Source organism: Psammomys obesus, unplaced genomic scaffold, assembly GCF_907164565.1.
Source record: "Psammomys obesus unplaced genomic scaffold, mPsaObe1.curated_primary_1811, whole genome shotgun sequence".
Lineage (NCBI taxonomy): Eukaryota > Metazoa > Chordata > Mammalia > Rodentia > Muridae > Psammomys > Psammomys obesus.
This window is the reverse complement of record NW_026596040.1, coordinates 10902889-10918933: the sequence shown is the minus strand read 5'-3', so window position 1 is coordinate 10918933 and position 16045 is coordinate 10902889.

The following is a 16045-nucleotide window of genomic DNA, read 5'->3' as shown; positions in this document are numbered from 1 at the left end:
GATGGTTTCCTGTTCTCTAAAGCGGCTTTTTAATTTTAGGTAATCCCTCTTGTCCATTGTGGGAATTGCTTCTGATGACAAAAAATCCTCACCTATGCTTATATCTTGAAGTGTTTTATCTGTGTTTTCCTTCATTAGTTGCAAAGTTTTGTGTCTTACATTATGGCCTTTGATCTATTTTAAATTGGTGTGAGCATGTGTGTGTGCAGGTTGAGATGGGGATGTGCCTTTATTCTTTTACACATGAGCATACAGTTCCTTCCCAGGAGCATTTTTATAATAGCCTGCTTTTATCTTATGTGTATTTTTTGATAGCTCTGTCAAAATTAAGTGGCTGTAGCTATGTGGGTTTATTTCTAGGCCCTCTATTCTGTTCTATTGATCTTCATGGCTGCTTTGTTCCTGTGCTATATTTTTCTTACTACGGCTCTATTCTATAACTTGAAATTAGGCATTGTTATACTTTTAGCATTGCTCTTTCTGCTAAGATTTCCCTTGGTTATCTGGGATCCTTTGTGCAACCAAATGAGCTTTAGGATTGTTTGTTCTGGTTCTGAAAGAAAGTTTCAACTTTCATACAGAGAGAGTCGAATGTTAGATCACTTTGATAACATACCATTTTCACTATATTGACTTAGCCAACCCATGACCATTGGATGTCTTTCCATTTTATAGTATCTTCATTAATTTCTCTCCTCAATGTCTTACACTTTTGACTGTGGAGGTTGCCTCTTCGGTGAGGTTTATTTCTAGGTATTTTATTTAGTTATTTTGAAACTATTGGAAGGGGATGTTTTCCCCTCTAATTTCTCTTTTTCCTTTCATTCTTTCTGACAAATTTTTAATTGGTATGTGGAAAACTTAACAATTTTTTTAAATGTTGTTTTTGTCTCCTGCTACTTTGCTGAAAGTATTTATCAAGACTAAGAGTTTTCTGGTGGAGCTGTCAGGTTCTGTTCAGTGTAGGCGTGTAAGTGCTCTGCAAATTGGGATAATTTGAGTTCTGTTCCTATTTGTATCCCTTTATTTTAGGAATATATGTGAATATATTCATTTATATACATAAATATACATGTATATTTTTATGTTCTATATAATATATACATACGCACATATATTGCTAATATATACATGTATATATGTAAAATATATATGTATAAGTATATTTATAAATGTATACATACATATGTATTGGAATATAGTTTTATTGCACTGTGAGCTGACAGGATACAGGAAATTATTTTGACTCCTTTTTACTTGGTAAGACTTGACTTGCAGCCTGAAATGGAGTCTGTGTTAGAGAACATTCCATGAGCTACAGAGAAGAATGTGTATTCTGTGCCCATTGGGAAGGAATGCTCTGTAACTATCCGTTGAGTTCAGTTGATTTGTAGTGCAGTTTAATTCGGATTTCTGTACTGATGTTTAGTTCTGATGACCTCTCTTGAATGACAGGTGGGGTACTAAACTCACACATGGCCATTGTGATATGTTAGAAATAGATGTCTAGAGCTATATAAGCTCTTATGTCTATTTTTATTTCTTTGATGAGCCAGAAAGTACTGACAATGGTTGTATCTGTATCTACTTTTTTTTTTTTTTACTGCTAATTTGTTTTAAAATCCACTGTAATTTCTATATTGTGGCTCTTATCTCTTCTGACTACGTGTGACTTGAAGCCTACTTTATACATGTTTAGTTTTGGCTATTTTTTTGATAGACTGTTCTCTGTCATTTGACTCTCAGATTGTTGGTGTCTTTTCCAGTAAGGCACATTTTGTTTTGGAGGCAGTAGATATATGTGGTATCTTAAATCAGTTAGCTAGTCTGACTCTCCGTTGGTGAGTTAAAACCACTTATTTTTCAGGTTATCATTGACAGATATTTATAAATTCCTGTAATTTTGTTGGTTGCTTTTCTAGTTGGTTGAATTATTGGTTCTTTACTTTCTCTCTACCATTACAAAGTGTCCCCTTGCTTACCGCATTAGACATTTTGAATTGCTTCCTAGCTTTCCTTTGTCCGTGTATTCTCACAAGAAGTACATTTTTCTGTGGTGTCTCCATTGGGGTTGTATTTTCTTCTCTGTTTATAGTATTCTTTCTTTTGCCCCTTCTTTTACTGAATGGATTCTTGGGCTTGGTCTCGTGATCATATTTTGTGCTCTTGCATGTTGTAGGCACATTTATTCATTTGTTTGTTTTTCTTATTTGTGTTTGAATATAGTATTTTATCAACATTTTATATCATCCTTGATGTTCATTCTTCTGTTTGGTAAGGTCCATTGTTGATGCTTTCCAAGATTTTTATTCTTATTACACTGAAATTTCTTTTCTAATATATGATAGTTCAAATGAGAATGGTCCTAATAGGCTCAAAAATTTGAATACTTGGTCACCAGGGAATGACACTATTTAAAAAGATTAGGAGGTATGACTTTATTGAAGCGAGTGTGTCATTGGGTTGATAAAAGCCCATTCTAAGCCCAGATTATTTCTCTTCCTGCTGCCTGTGGATCTCGATGTAGACCTCTTGGCTATCTCTCCAACACCATGTCTGCCTGCATGCTGCCATACCTCCTGGCATGCTGATAAAACCAAACTTCTGAAAATCTAAGCCAGACTCAGACAGACAGACAGACAGACACACACACACACACACACACACACACACACACACACACGCACACACACACATGCAAACACATATATTTCCTTTTGTAAGAGTTGCTGTGGTCATGGTGTCTCTTCACACCAAAACAAAACAATATTTCATTCATTATTTTTGGCCCCAATTCTCAATTTCCCTGCTGAATTTTTCTCTTTGGAGTTAACTTTTTTTAAATCCATAGTGCTGGTTTTCTGTGTTATTAATTTGGCTGACTTTTTCTTTTTATATGTTTCTAACTTTCTCCTATGGGTCCTGAAATGCATCCTTTTATTTTTATCTTTTTGGATTACTGATGATTTTTAACAGAAAACTTTTGAAATATCTGACATTTTACCTATTTCAGTATCTTTGGGTTCAGCTATTGAGGGATTATAGTCTTCTCGAGGAGCCATGTTGTCATTGTTGGTCACGTTTCTTATGTTTCTGTGTTGTGATTTGTGCACTTACTGCTTTGTCTGTGTGCTCTGGTCTGGAGGATGGAAGTTCTTATTGAACAGCCTACTCTTGAAAACTCAGTTCTGCGCAGTACTCTGCCAGGAGAAAACAAATTGCTTTCAGAAGTAGTTTCTGCTCCCTTCTCACCAACAGTGAGCTTTGTGGATGTAGCTATATTTGGCTTATTTATCTTTGAATCTGTTTTTCTCAGGCATCCTGTTTCTTCCCTTGTGATCCCTAAGATCTTTTCTTTTGAAACAGAGTGTGTTTTTTCTAATTCTGACTATTTCTCATGCTCATTCATAATCAACTTCCACTCTATCATTTTACCCAGAAGCCTCCTCAATTTTGGTTTTATTTCCATTTGAAAGAAGATATTAATGGCTGGAAAGATGACTTAGCTGTTAAGAGTGCTTATTGTTTTTCTACAGGACCCAAGTTCAGTTCCTATTATTCCAGATCAGATGGTTTATAACTACCTGTAACTCCAACTCCAGGGTATTGAACAATCTCTTCTGGTCTCTGTGGGTTCCTACACATATATCAAACACACACACACATACACACTCACATATGCTTGTGTGTGTTTTCCTAGCAATTATCTCAATAAAATTTAAAACCTACAAGGTCAATGGTGCTGGGCAAGGTCACATATTAGTAACTCTGTATCTGATTTGATTTATTTTATAATAGGCCAACTTAGTGAAGCTGGGTCACTAAAAAGAAAAAAATACCATTCTTCATCTGACATTTTATTTTTCTTTATATCATTTTCTTTATGTTTTAGTTTAAGATATATGAAAAATGCCTGTGCATCTCAACAAGAAAATAGGTGCTTGATTGATATTAGTTGATGCTTCTATAATCATAAAATGAATGACTTTTAATCTGTCTCCCTGCCAAAAGACAGTGCCCCACGCTAGGGTCTAGCAACCATGTCTTTCCATCCAGACAATGATTTCTGTAAATACAGTTTTATTTTATAGTTATTGGTTACGCCTTGTGTTCCCTTCCTTATATGTAAGGAAAATACTTCTGAAAGTTTTGCTTAAAACGTGTAAATGGACAGTGTTGCCACACCTGACACTGCCTATCTTCTGGGAGCCACTGATATATATATTTGATTGGCCACATTTCCATGCTGTAAGTCTGTGGCTGGAAGAGAGGAGGCATAACCTCACCATGAGCCTGGGAAGTTCTAACATGGCAGTAGCTCAGATTCTGAAGGTCAGGGATGTTGGGCAGCAGTTTTCTTCAAGAGAAAATATTTTTGTCTTGGTAGCAAGCTCCTAAAGAGTTGGGATGTTTAAAGGAAGGCGCTCATGTAAAATCAACCCAGAAGCTTCAAGAACTCCCTGAAACTGACCCAGATCCATAGGCCACTCCCTAACCAAGCTCATATAAACAGAAAGGACCCTTGAGATAGGCTTTTAGACAACCCAAGCTGCCCAGAAGAGTCAGAGACCAACTGAGATGCAGGAGAAGGACACTGTCCGACCTGTTGAGCCTGCTGGCTATACAGTGAGCTCTAGCTTTGCATCTTTTGTGAGCCCCGAACCGTGCTGGGGGGGCCTTTGACAGTGTAGCTGTCTTTGAGTCATTTCTGCTCCTGTCAGTCACCACTCACCTATACTCCTGTAAGTAAATCCTAAGAGAACACAGTGGTTCACTAAGTTGGACTTTGGCGGTATCTTTACTTCAGTCTGTTCTGTCTGTTGTGTTTCCTACATGGAATGAATAAATATCTGGTCACTTCTCCCAGGAATAGTGTCACACAACGAAGGTATCGTTGGTAATAATGGCTTATTTTTATTGCTGATGATTGAACCAAGGGTGTTGCATGTGCTCAGAAAGTGTCCTACCACCATTGCATCCTTAGCTCCAAAGCAGATATTTGGGAGCAAGTTCAAAGCTCTAAAGTTATTAAAAAAGAGTTCTTCCCCTCTCCACTGCATCCAGAGAAAGAGTTGTGGATTTGAGATGAGGCAAGAAAGATGCTTTTAGGTAGGGAGAAGGCCACATATACCTTTGACAGTTTTATGAAAGTTATAACATATGCCTCAAAAGACACAGGCATAGAATTTTGTTAAAAAAAAAAAATCTCAGCTTAGTTTATGAAACATGAATACTTCTTTCTAAGTACTTCTTCAGAATGTTTAGTGTCCTGGGTGAATTGTTAAGAATCCTGAAGACGATGCGGAGATTTACCTTGACCCTCAGCTAATTTACATCTAATTTACATCTGGGGGGACACGTTGTCTGTCTGCTTGTTTGTAAGTCTTGTCTCCTGCAGAATCCTTCTCCAAGTAACTGCACCTGAGCAGCAGATGTTTTAGTTGACTCTGTGGACAAGTGTAGATAGTGATACAGAGACCTTCACTGTTCAGTGCATTCAAGTCTCCTGTGCTCAGTCAACTTTTTACGAACAAGAGCCTAGTCTGTCCATGTCTCCTGGACACAGTCAACTTTTTAGGAGCCAGAATTTAGCCTCGTCCATCACTAATTCCTCTTATGGGCCTGAGGTAACCTACTCAGAGACTGTAACCCTTATGGGCCTATATCTGTTTTTACAAGAATTGTGATTCCAGGAAGTATTTGGAGAGAATGTTTTTCATTCTGTTTAACTGTTATCACAGTTAGATATTTACAACTGGGTTATGAATGAAGGGATTTTACTAAGACAGAGCTTTGATTTCTAAGTTTTCCCTGCTTGTCATGGACCTCATGCTACTGTAGTGAATGAAACACCCATCTGATCCTGGATCATACTCAGAATCCCAGTCTTCTCTTTTGAGTGGTTTGCCTCTGGTCCAGTGGTGTTTACCTGACTCAGATGTCCATTGGAATTCCCCAAAGAAAGACTTTTCTGAGGCCTTCACGTTGCTTTACTGAAAATACTAAGAATCACTGTGCAACAAGAAATAAACTCAAAGGCATAGACTAGGAAATTCAGAAACACTGGAATCCCAAAATAACACAAAAATAGTGTGACCTCCTGAGATTAAGTGTATTTTAAAGGACTTTCAAAAAGATTTTATTTTTATCTTCAGTTGAGTATGTGTCTGTGTGTTCACAAGAGTGAAAATGCCTGCAGAAGCTGGATGTAGTAGATAAACTGGAGCTGGAGTCACCGAGCCACCAATGTGACTGCTGGCAACCAAGCTCTGGTCCTCTGGAAGAGCAGCAAGTGTTCTTAAGCACTGATCTATGTCTCTTGCCCACAGGGAACATTTTGAAGAGCTCTTCTGTGTGTATCCAAAGATAAAGGTTTTCTAATGCTGCTTGGTCAGTGGTTCTCAACTTATGGCTTGTATCTGCATTAGGGGTGGGCTGAATGACCCTTTCACAGAGCTCCCATATCAGATATCCTGCAGGTCAGATATTTGTACTATGGTTCATAACGGTAGCAAAATCACATTTGTGAAGTAATAATCTTATGGTTAGGGGTAACCACAACATGAGGAACCGGATTAAGGGATTACAGCATTACGAAGGCTGAAATCCACTATACTAGATGCTACCACCAACCTGGCACAGTGCCATATAAGTTAAATGGCATTAACAAGAGTCTTAAGTTCTTACTGGAAACAAGCACCTTCCTTATGGTAAATAAGTCTGCAAAGCACCTTGGTAAATTAGGGTCAGAATGGTCTTTCTATTGTGATCCCATTTCTTATACAGCGTATGCAACTCAGGCTACAGAGGCGTCAAGAAAATGCGATTCTGAAAGAATGCTGAATTTTTAAAGCTTAGCATTCAGGGTGTAGAAAAACGCCTCAACATTTTTCTTGCTGTCATTTGCAAGTCTATCCACAGATTCATTACTAGCTTGGAGCTGCATTTAGAAAATGCCAATACCTCCAATGGTTACAGAGTTGTCTTAACTCGTGCTGATGGCTTCTGCCGTGCTGTTGTGTGCTCTGCTCACACCGCAAATCCTCTCTGACACCCTGGTCTGTGCTCAGCTGCATTAGTGGCACTTTCCAATGTTCTAAATGTTCTCACCCTCAACTGTTTACTAGGTCTCCTGTTTAGTCCTTGAACACAGAAGCAAATATCTCAACTAGTCCTCGTGCACTTTCACATTGCTTCTTTTTCTCCTATTTTTACTTTTTTTTTTTTTTAAACAGACTGTGCTGGCTAGCTTTATGTGGACCTAACACAAGCTAGAGTCATCTGGGAAAAGAGAACCTCAACTGAGAAAATATCTTCTCAGACTGGCCTGTGGACAAACTTACAGGACGTTTTCTTGCAAAACGGTTCAGACAGGAGGCCCATCTCAGGAAGGATGCCATTCCTGGCCTGGTGGGCCTGGATGCTAGAAGAAAGCAGGTCATAAGGAGCAAGCCAGTAACAGCATTCCTGCATGGCATCTGCTCCAGTTCCTGCCTTCAGGTGCCTTCCCTGGCTTACCCCAGTGATGATGTTGTAGGCTGAAAAAAACACACACACTATTAAAGGAGTCTTAAAATATAAATTTATGGATTGAACTTGGAATTGATAAACAACTCTGTCTTGCTGTAGGGGAAATGATTTCTGTGTGAGATGTCTCTCCTTGGATACATGTATGTCTTCACCTTGGGCTGAAGTTGACAGAAGAGGGGAACTTTTAACTTGTAAAATAATTCTCCTTAGTGTTGTCTTTTGTGTGGCCTTCTCCTGCAGGTAAATGTTTAACATCTAGCCTCTCTTTGTTTCTCCCATCTACACTGTAAGATGGCTAGTTGCCATGCATGGGGAGAGAGCCGCATGCCATCTTTGGGAGTGGGGGAGGAGGTACTATTGTCTGCTTTATATCCTCTAGATCCTTCTGTTTTTATCAGAGTGATGTGCGCTTCGGCTTATTTTATACCAACTAGATTTCTAGAAATGTGTGCTGCCTTGGACCCCTGAAGTCTGTGATTCTGGTCAATTTCTTTTTACCCAGAAATCCCGACATACTGCAGTATCTTCTGACTCCTACTCTGAGCCAATCCAGCAGTTGTCTTATTTCCTCTGCATGCTCCCTGCCAGGCATGCAGAGCATCACCAGCTCCTGACGCCGTATGAAACTGGAGGGGAGCCAAAAGCTGAACCTCAGGCTCATCTGCCTCGCTATCTCCATCTGTCAGGGACACCTCGTTCCTGTTCAATGCTGGATGTGGCACTGAATAACCTGCCAAGTTACTTCTACAGGCTTCAGACTTCCCTGGGCTGTGCCGAAGAAAGGCAGACCTCGTCTTGCTGTCGGTGCCTTGCTGGCTTCACGATCACCCCTTCTACAGTTTTCAGCAAGGTCTGGAGAATGGAGGATAATGAGGTCTGGCCGCATCTCTTTTCAGCCTTCTCTCTGGTTAGGGACGTCTTTTATTTCCTGTAACAGTCTGGAATACAGACTGCTAGATGATGCTGAGAAACAGAGAATAGGAAAAGAAAAGGAAAACCCTTTCATTAAAAAAAATTCAAAGTAGGGGCTGGAGAGATGGCTTGGGAGGTAAGAGCACTGGCTGGTTTTCTGAAGGACATGGGTTTGATTTTTCAGAACTCAACATAGGTCCCTAACAACCATCTGTAACTCCAGTTTCGGGAGATACAGTGTCCCCTTCTGGCCTCCAGGGGTACTGTATGACATGGTGCACAGACATAATGCAGCGCAGCCAACCACTCACACCAAATAAAAGTAAATACATATTCTTCTAAAATTTCAAAATAGTTAAAAAAATAAAGTTATATAGTTGTAAATAATGTTTACTTAATACATGTCACCTTAGAAGACAAATAATGATACTAAAAAAGCTACTCTTGCTAGATTCTTTATCTATTTGTAGACTAATCCCACTTGAAGTTTTCTGTATTTCTCTGAGCCTGATGAGTCTTTGAAGAAGCCTTTTCTCTAGCCTCTACTAGCTGGAAAAATACATAATCATCTTATAGCTGTCCATCACTGAGATGCAGCTGATGTCTGTGATGATGCCCTGTCCTCTCCCACTACGGAAATGCTCAACAAATAGTCCGCAGAGAATCTGAGCACCAGGTTCATTCTGCTGTCACCCAGAGTGAGAAGTACGTCTCGTCTCTCTCCTTCCACCGCTACTTTCTGTCCTGTCTTGGCTGTGCTCACCCTGTGCAAAGGTCTGTTCATGAGGAAGTGGCAAGGCTGCTTTTAGACTATTCCTAATTCTTAGGAAACCTCTAGGAGTATTTTGACTGTAAAACTGTTACGTATCAGCACGCTTCTTTTGTGATTCAATGTGGGCTAAGTTAAAGGACAAATCTAACCTCACGGTTCCTCTTTCACAGTCTGGGATATGGCTATTGAATCAAGCCAGTAGTGAGAATTTCTTCTTTCAGGATAGCTTTGTTTGGGTTTTAGAAGACTCCTTTAATCCTTGTGCAAATACACACTTTACGCTTTCTCTGGGGCTCCTTTCTCCACACACAAGCAGCTGCTTCCTTCATGCTGGACATGCCCTTTGCTGCCTGTGTCAGGGAATCTGAGATCACAGTACGAGGCCCTCCTGAAATGGGGACTAACATTCCTCATGGAGCGATGAAGGAGCTTGCAAGGCTCATGAGTGTTACAAGGCTTCACAAGATCCCTCAAAGACCACTCCCTTCTCTGCAGTTATACGAGCTGAATGATTGTCTGGGGCTCAGGGGCTTTTGTTAGCATAGGTGCTTTTGAGTTTTCCAGGGGCCCCTTCAATGATATAGCCGCCTGAATGTTACTCATGCTCCCATAAGAGCCTCTAATAAACCAAACTGGACTTGGACAGAATCCCTTGGAGCCTTCTCTGCCTTTGATGAATAAATGTTTCTTTATAGCTTTTTAAGCAAAGCCCTGTGAAACACAAAATTTCAATTATTTACAAATGTAGAATTTTCTCTTCAGTTCTGCTAATGTATACGGAAATACCTTGTAAACATTCTGGTCTCTCTCTGTCTCTCTGTATATGCCTCTGTCCCTCTTTCTGAGTTGGCAAATGATTTCAAGTGGTAAAAACACTTGACATGTTTGACCCTTGCTTCCAATTCCCAAATTTCATAATCGTACAAGTAATTGATTATGTCATCTGTATGAGAGTCTTCTAAGACTTATCCTTTTAACATTTCCCTCTTTTCTGTGCTTTTGAGAGTTAGTTTCTTATGGTACATCTTTTTCTATATTGTTTGCATTGCTTTTGTATGTTCTTGGCTATCAGACTGGGAAAAAGTAAGCTAAATGTGGTAAGATGGATTGAACCTAGCTCTCCTCTGCCATCCAGTTAGGATCACAGATAAGGTATTGGAAGATTGTGCCATCTATACTGGTTGACTCAGACAGAACAATTCTTCGCTGACACCCATTAATAAAAGCAGGGATGACATAGCAGCTTATCAAAGCAGTTGCGGAGACTCATAACCAAACCTTCGGTAGAGTGCAGGGAACCATATGATAAAAGGAGGAGTTAGTATGACCGGGAGAGGACAAGAGCACAAGGACAAAAATATATCAGGGCACAGGGGTCCTCTATGAGACTGTTTCTCCAACCAAGGACCATGTATGGATATAACCTAGAACCTCTGCTCGGATGTAGCCCATGGTAGCTCAGTATCTAAGTGGGTTTCCTAGTAAGAAGAACAGGAACTATTTCTGACATGAACTCAATGACTGGCACCTTTACCTGTCTCCTGTCCCAAGGGAGGAACAGTTTTGCTAGGCCACAGAGGAGGACATTGCATCCAGTCCTGAAGATACCTGATAAGCTAGGGTCAGATGGAACTGAAGGAGGACCTCCCCCAGCAGTGGACTTGGAAAGGGACAGGGAGGAGATGAGGGAGGGAGGGTAGGATTAGGAGGGAATGAGGGAGGGGGCTATGGCTGGGATACAAAGTAAATAACCTGGGATTAATATTAAAAAATAAAATTAAAAAGATATAAAATAAAAAAATAAAGAAAAAAAAAACAAGAAAAAAAATAAAAGCAGGAATGAGTAGCCATGAAATGTTCCTTTAGCAAAACAATGCCAGTTATTTCTCAAGGTTCTCAAGAAGTCAGTTTAACAATCACAAGAAGATGAGAAGGTCCGTGCTTTCTTCATGCCTGAGCACTCTGCATATCCCTGGGATAATCTCATTTAAAACAATTAATTAATTGTTGTTATCATGAGATATGCATGTCCATAGTTAGGGAGAAACAGTTTTGACCTCTGTGGAAATAACAAAGAGCGAGCAAGTGGAGGCTATTTCTTCAGTGATGGCCACAGTGAGAGAGTCACTTGTATTTGGCAGGGACTTTAAAGGCAAGAAGAGTGGCAAGCTTAATAGTGAGAAAAAGAGAAGGCTTCAAATGTGCCCTGCTGGAGGCAGCTGGCACAGGGATACTGTAAGCTAACTAGAAGTGAGGTGTCCCGTGTGATTGCCTTGGGGGTGAATATTCTGCTTATTCTGCTTAGGCCCAAGTTGGAAATGGGGACAAAAGTTAGAGACGTGGCCAATTTTTAATCAAGTTTTGGCTGTTAGGGACCACTTTTTTGTTGTTGTTATGGGAGCAGTTGTTTAGCTTCTTGAATGGTTACTTGGAGATGGTGAGCTGACGTCTTACAGATCTGACATTGCAGGCTGGCCTCCTGGCTGCTTTCCTGACTCATTACTGAGGACCGCAAGGGTTCTCTTGTTACATATGGTCTGGCTCTTGTCCATGTGTGTATTCAGCCACTCACTTCACTAATGGAGAGTCAATTCAAACCAGGCCGTATGTTGTTCTCTTTCACACATTTATGGCGCAAGTGTCCATCTCTGTGGACCCAGAGCTTTGGGCAAATAAAACTGAACCCGCCTGCTGACAATGAACCCATTCCAATCTGCGAGAGACAACAGGGTGCTGTGGTACTTCTCAAGTGGGTGAGTGGTTCCTGAGGGAAGAAAGTAGACACCACTGCTTATAGACAAGTGAAGGTACCCGAAGGAAAGAGTGAGGGAATGAACAAGTCAGTAGAGGGTGTTTTTCCAGAGCCTAAGTCTTAGCCTAGAGGAGCAGACTCCCACTTGCTAATCCTCGTTGTTTCGTGATGCTTGTTTGGTCCACACTGAAAACACTGATCATCCTTGTGCTAGACAAAGGTTCTATAAGAGAGATGGATAAAGTGACACCCAAGAAGGGAAACAATCTGATTAGCTGACCGGGCCCTGGATGAGAAAGGCCAAGAACCCTGCCTTCACCTTTTCCGGTCCATGAATACAATTTGATGGGATAATCTACAAGCTGGTAGGCATGACCCCTGAGCACAGGTAGATTGCTTTCTTGGGACCTTTCTGTGGAGTCCCTTGCCAAATTTGGGGAGTGTGTACTACCTAGGCAACATTTAAAAATAACCCCCAAATAAAAATCCAGCAATGGACAGACAAATTAACATACCATATTTAAATTACTTAATAACCAAACTCTTCTGACTTTGTGGTTGCACTTCTCTGAGTGAAGCCTACTCACACATAAAAATGATTTTCATGCTGGGACTTTGATGTAGTCCTTGAGATAAAATGTTTAAGTTAATATATTTATTAACTTCTGATGAGTAGGTTTTCTTTGCCAAATATTTTATTGATCAAGATGTCATGATGTTAAAAACACTGAACTTCCTATAAATAGGTTTATGAGGTGCTCTTTTTCATGCTAAAATAACTCATTTGATATAACTAATCAAGTGAGGATTTCTGTTTTACATTCTCATTTTCAGTGCCAGGCAATGAACCCAGAACCTGATCATCGTAGGCAAGTAGTCTGCTATGAAGCAACATACCAAGCCCTTAGCTTGAATGCTTTTTAGAGTATATAATACTGTGGATTATGAAAAAAGAAAACCAGAAAGGGCTTTGATAATTGAGAGCTCACATTTTTGCTTTTATTTCTTGACTTATATATAAACCTTTGCAATAAAACCTTAACTTTAATGTAAAAAGTTTATGCTGTTTTATAGCTCAAAAAGCTTTAATAATAGATTGAATAGTTTAATTTGGATAATAAAGTTGAAACTGAGAGGAGGAAAATCAATATTGTTTTAACGGTACCTTTAAAAGGTTTCACTTATCTGTATAGAATGCTTATTTGGGAATGATGAGCATAAATTTACCATAAATACACATGTAGGAATGGAGGCTGAGATACAAGTGTTTGTAATCCCCGTAAGACTGTTAGCTCTAGCGGAGTTCAATGGAGGAGAAGAATAAGAACCACGGCCCAGTGGCCTGGCGTGGAGGCTGGGCTCTAAAGCTGAAACTGAGTTTCTATATAAAGTCTAAACCACATGCAAATTAGTGGCTATGTAGTGTTGAACCACACTTATTTAGCTTGGGCTCTTCATATTGCATCTGCTTTTAATACAGTAGTAGATTTAAAGTGGGTCATGGGGATGTAGCTCAGTTGGCCAAGTGCCTGCCAAGTCCACGTGAAGCCCTGAATTGATTCCCAGCACTGCGTAAACAGGGCAGAATGCTATACGCCAGTTATTTTCAGCCCTCACGAGGTACAGGCAGGAGGATCAGAAGTTCAAGATCATCCTTGGCTACACAGTGAGTTTAAGATCAGATCAAGGCAGTCCCTCTTCCCATTACTATGTAACCCACTTGGATACTGAACTGCCATGGGCTACATCTGTGCAGGGGTTCTAGGTTATCTCCACGAATAGTCCTTGGTTGGAGTATGAGTCTCTGGAAAGTTCCCTGTGTTCAGATTATCTTGTTCTATTGCTCTCCTTGTGGAGTTCCCGTCCCCTCCAGCTCTTACTATTTCCCACTTCTTACATACACCTCCCCCTGAGGGGGGAGCAGCCTTACCAGGCCACAGTAGAGGACAATGCAGCCACTTTTGATGAGAACTGATAGACTAAGATCAGAAAGGAGAGGAGAACCTCCCCTATCAGTGGACTTGGGGAGTGGCATGCATGCAGAAAGGGGAGGGAGGATGGGATTGGGAGGTGAGGAGGGAAGGGCTTATGGGGGATACAAAATGAATAAAGTGTAATTAATAAAAAATTAAAAAAAAGATCAGATCAAGGCCCAGTATAAAAAGAGTGTCAAACATACAAACACGGAAATGAGCGTAGGAGCCCAATTTGAAACACCATAAAGCCAAGCAGATCCCAGGAAGACAGGAGAATTCAGGGCCGCAATGGTGCATTAAAATTTAGTATATAGGCACGAATAGCCGGAAATAATGTTAAGTGCTTATCACAGCTCAGTCCTGACCAGAAGCTCCTACAACTCTGGATTCAGTATTGCTATGTGAGTCGTGTATCAGGACTGTACATGAATAGTCTTATTAAACCACTGCCGCAAGCTGTGGCACCACGTTTTCTCTTACTGTCTAGATCCTCTCTGCTCTCCTCTAGTGACTGGTCACATGGAGGGAGGCTTTTACCTGTCTCAATTAGAAAGCAGCATAAGCACTAGAATGCATCCAGTGTGCTTACTGAATCCTGTCACCCTCCCAACTAGGATGGTGGGGCAGAGAACACATCGTTCTCTCTCGTGTCCAGGTCCACCAGGTTAACTCTCTGATGATTTGAAAAATGGTAGTAGTCCTTTCTCAAAAATACATCATCTCTTCACACCCTGCATTTATTTCCCATATGGGGCCATATGTTCAATGTGGAGTTATTTTTTGTCTATCCCAGTTCACAATCATTTAGTAGGTGTCTTTAATTTGTCCTTTGTCGTATTCCGACAGAGTTCAGTCTGTTCTCATATTTCTCGGTGCTAGTTTTTGGTGCTTTCCTTAGAGGTCCCATTGCTGGTAGGAGTTCAGTATCTGAAATGACATTGTGAAATGTATTTTTTTTCACTTTTTAAAAATTTATTTAATTTAATAAATTAGAGTTTATTCACTTTGTATCTCTGTTGTAGTCCCCTCCCTCATCCTGTCATAGTCTCACCCTCCCACCCTCATCTCCTTCCATGCCCCTCCCCAAGTCCACTGATAGGGGAGGTTCTCCTCCCCTTCCCTCTGACCCTAGCCTATCAAGTATCATCAGGACTGCCTGCATTGTTTTCCTCTGTGGACTGGTAAGGCTGCACCCCCATCAGGGGGAGGTAATCAAAGAGCCAGCCCCTGACTTCATGTGTCAGAGACAGCCCCTGTTCCCATACTAGGGAACCAACTTGGAGACTGAGCTGCCATGGACTACATCTGTGCAGCGGTTCTAGGTTATCTCCATGCATTGTCCTTGGTTGGAATATCAGTCCCAGAAAAGACTCCTGTGCCCAGAGCTTGTGGAGTTCCTGTCCCCTCCAGGTCTTTCATTTTCCCCTTTCTTTCACAAGATTCCTTGCACTCTGCTCAAAGTTTGGCTATGAGTCTCAGCATCTCTTTCTTACCCTGTTGGATAAAGTCTTTCAATGGCCCTCTTTGGTAGGCTGCTATCCTGTTGCCTGTTTTCTCCCTCTTCTGAGCTGGGAGCAGTGGCTCATGCCTGTAATCCCAGCACTTAGGGAGGCAGAGGCACGCAGATCTCTGGGAGTTCAAGGCTAAGCTGGTTTACAAAGCAAGTCCAGGATAGCCAAGGCTACACAGAGAAACTCTTTCTCGAAAAATAAAAAGCAAAAAAAAGGTATTTTTAATTAAAATATAACATCACTTCCTATTCCTTTTTCTTTCACATCCAACTCCTATCACATTTCTGCACCCCTCTGAAATTTATGACCTCTTTTGCTTTAGTTATTGTTATATGTACACACATACAAAGCAAACATGCTGAGTTCATTTACTATTATTTGTATGTATATGTTTTCTTAAAGACAACATCTTTTTTTTTTATTTTTGAGATTGTATTTTAATTAGAACATTTTCCCCTTTCTCTTTCTCCCTTTAAGCACTTCCGTATACCTCTCCCTGTTCTCCTTCAAATTTATGGCCACTTTTTTATCAATTGTTATTATATGCATACACGTATTCCTAAATATAACCCACTGAGTCCATATGACATTA